Source organism: Mastomys coucha, unplaced genomic scaffold (assembly GCF_008632895.1).
Source record: "Mastomys coucha isolate ucsf_1 unplaced genomic scaffold, UCSF_Mcou_1 pScaffold6, whole genome shotgun sequence".
NCBI lineage: Eukaryota > Metazoa > Chordata > Mammalia > Rodentia > Muridae > Mastomys > Mastomys coucha.
Window position 1 is genome coordinate 52885770 of NW_022196912.1, and position 3657 is coordinate 52889426.

Consider the following 3657-nt stretch of genomic DNA (forward strand, 5'->3'; position numbering starts at 1 on the left):
CTCTCCATCCAGTTCTTTCCCAATCACTTCTCCATTTCCCCCAGAAAAGAGTAGGCATGCCAATGAAATCAACCAAACACAGCAAATCAAGTTGTAATAGACTAGGTACCTATCCTCATCTCAAGGATGGAAAAGGCTCTGATGAATCAAGATAGGCTTATCCTGTGACTTTTCTTTTTCTTGTAGTATCCTTGACCCTTCTGGCTCCTATAATCCTTCCTTCCCTTCTTCCACAGGATTCACTGACTCCTGCCTTATATGTTACTGTTGGTTTCTGCATTTGTTTCCATCAGTTTCTGGATAGAGCCTCTCTGATAAAGATTATGCCACTCTGCAGTATATGAACATAGCAGAACATCATTAGAAATAAGTTTTTTACTTTTTGGAGGCATCTTTGGTTCTATCCTATGTCTCTGGACAATCAGGCCATTGTGTTCTGGTTCACCAGACAGTGTCAGGAATTGGCTCCCTCTTGTGGCATGGGTCTCAAGCTGGACCAGTCATTAATTAGCCACTCAATTTCTCTGCCACTTTTCCCCAGTAACTAGTGATAGCAGAACAGATTTGAGGTGGAAGGTTTTGTGGGTGGGTTGGTGTTCCAGTAACTTCACAGAAAAATATTGCCTGGTTATGGGAGATGGCTTATTCAGGCTGTGTATCCCCTATTACTAGGAGCAATAGCTATGGTGACCTAATAAAATCCTGAGAGTTTTTGTTGCACTGGGTTTCTATCTCGCTTTGGAATGGCCTCCCATTTCCAGGTGTCTCTCTCAGCATTCTTTAACTCCATTTAACTGTTCCCTGATTTTCCTGTTCCCACCTAATCCCATCCACCCACAATATCTATGTAATATTTATTCTATTTTCCCATCCCAGAGAGATCTATGCACCCCCTTTGAGCCCTTCTTGCTACTTAGCCTCTCTTCTTCTATAGACTGTAGCATAATTATACTTTACATGGTAGTTAATATCCACTCATAAGTGAGTACACACAATGTTTGTCTTTCTGGGTCTGGGTTACACCTCACTAGGGATTTTTTTTTCAGGTTTCGTCCATTTGCCTGTAAATTTCATGATGTTATTTTTAAGAGTAAAGTAATACTCCACTTATGTACCAAAGTTTCTTTATCCATTCTTCAGTGGGGGACATATAGATTGTTTTCAGTTTCTAGCTATTAGGAATAAAGCTGCTAAGCACACAGTTCAGCAAGATATGATAGAACACGTGTTAGGTGTATGCTCAGGAGTTGTATAGCTGGGTCTTGAGGTAGATCAATTTCTAATTTTCTGAAAAATTACCATATTGATTTACAAAATGACTATACAAATTTGCACTCCCAACAGCAATGGAGGAGAGCTCCTCCTTGTTACAAATCCTTACAGCATAAGCTGTCAATAGTGTTTTTTATCTTCACCATTCTGACAACTGTAAGATGGAATCTCAGAAACATTTTGGTTTACATTTCTATGATGGATAAGGATGTGGAACATGTCTTCAGCTGTTTCTTAGCCATTTGATATTCATCTTTTGAGAATTACGTGTTTACATTTATCTGCCCACTTTTAATTGTATAATTTGGTTTGTCAATGTCTAGTTTCTTAAATTCTTTATATATTATGGAAATTAGCACCCTGTCACATTTAGAGTTGGAAAAAATCTTTTCCAGTTCAATAGGCTGCCTTTTGTCTTACAGTGTGATTTGCCTTGTAGAAGATTTCAGTTTCATGAGGTCTCATTTATCAGTTGTTGATCTTAGTGCTTACACTATTGATGTTCTGTTCAGGAAGTTGTTACCTGTGTCAATGTGTTCAACGCTATTCCCCACTTTCTTGTCTATCAGGTTCATTGTATCTGGTTTTATGGTTTTATGTGGATCTTTGATCCACATGGACTTAAGTTTTGTGCAACGTGATACATATGGATCTATATACATTTTTTTTTTTACCTAAACACATCAAGTTAAACCAGTACCATTTGTTGAAGATGATTTCTTATTTTCCATTGTATGGTTTTGGCTAATTTGTCCAAAATCACATGTCCAGAGTTGTGTGTTTTTATTCCTGGATCTTTGATTCTATTCCATTGATCAACCTGTCTGTTATTGTGCCAATACCATGCAGATTTTATTACTATTTCTCTGTAGTACAGCTTGAAGTCAGAATAGTGATATTTCCAGAAGTTCTTTTATTGTTTTGTTTTAGCTATACTGGGTGTTTGTTTGTTTGTTTGTTTCATTTTGTTTTGCTTTACCATATGAGGTTAAACATTATTCTATCAAAGTCTGTAAAGATTTTTGATGGCCAATTTTACTACGTGAATTCTGCTGATCCATGAGCATGGAAGATTTTTTTCATCCTCTGATAACTTATTCATTTTTTTCGAAGATGTGACATTTTTATGATACAGGTATTTTACTTGTTTGATTAGAATTACACCAAGATTGTTTTATTTATGGCTATTGAGTATTGGTTCCATAAATTCTGTCTCAGCCTCTTTGTGGTTTGTATATAGGAGGACTACTGATGTTTTTAAAGTTAATCTTATATCCAGCCACTTTGCTGAAGATGTTTATCAGCTGTAGAAGTTCCCAGGTAGAATTTTGGGGGTCACTTATGTATAATATCATATCATCTACAAATAACAATACTTTGGGCTCTTCATTTTTAATTTGTATACAGTTTATCTGCTTTAGTTGTCTTATTACTTAGCTGGAACTTCAAGAACTAAATTGAATAGATATGGTAAGAGTGGACACCCTGGTCTTGTTCCTGGTTTTAGTGGAATTTGAGTTTCTCCCAGTTTTATTTGATGCGAGCTATCAGCTTGCTGTAAATTTATTGTATTTTGTTTAGTAATGTCCCTTATATACCTGATCTCTCCAAGACTTTTCTCATAAAAGGGAAAATATAAAATTTAAATATTTGATATTTATACTTTTGAAAGACTATATATTTGTGTCTGTATTACTTTGATATTACCAAGTTAATAAATCAAGAAAAATTTCCAAATAATTTTGCATTAAATTTGCTATAATGTCTTTACATATTTATGCTAGTAATTAGCTAACAGTTACTTCTAGTCATCCCATCCCAATGAATTGTTTCTATTTGGTTCTCTGCTCAGTTGTCAGATGAATATGGTTTGTATATCATATTCAACAACCTGGAAACACTTGAGTTAGAGTAGTGGTTGCTCATGTTGCTTACTCTGCTTCTATTTGTTTAGTTCCTTGAGTACTGGGAAAGTAATTAAACCCATTCTTGGGACTGCACACAGTGATGAAGTTATAAATGCCCAGTGACATTCATAACACATTTTTTCTCTACAATATTCAATTCTTAGTACTTTTATGCCACCAAAAATTCATGCTACTATGACAAAACCATGGCTTCTTATCATTTGTATTTTCATTTCAAGCTAAACTTTTTAATTCATTACTATTTCATTTATTTTATACATTTATATAAATGCTCATTAGACTGCTATACAAACATTTATTTGATCAAATAATTTTTTTCTCTGTATTAAGTAATTAATTTAAGAATTAGAATATCAAGAGCCAGAGGGATGGCTAGTGGTTACATGTAATTTCTGCTCTTGCAAAAGACCAAAGTTTGATTCCCAAGACTAACATTGGGCACTTTCCAACCTCCTTC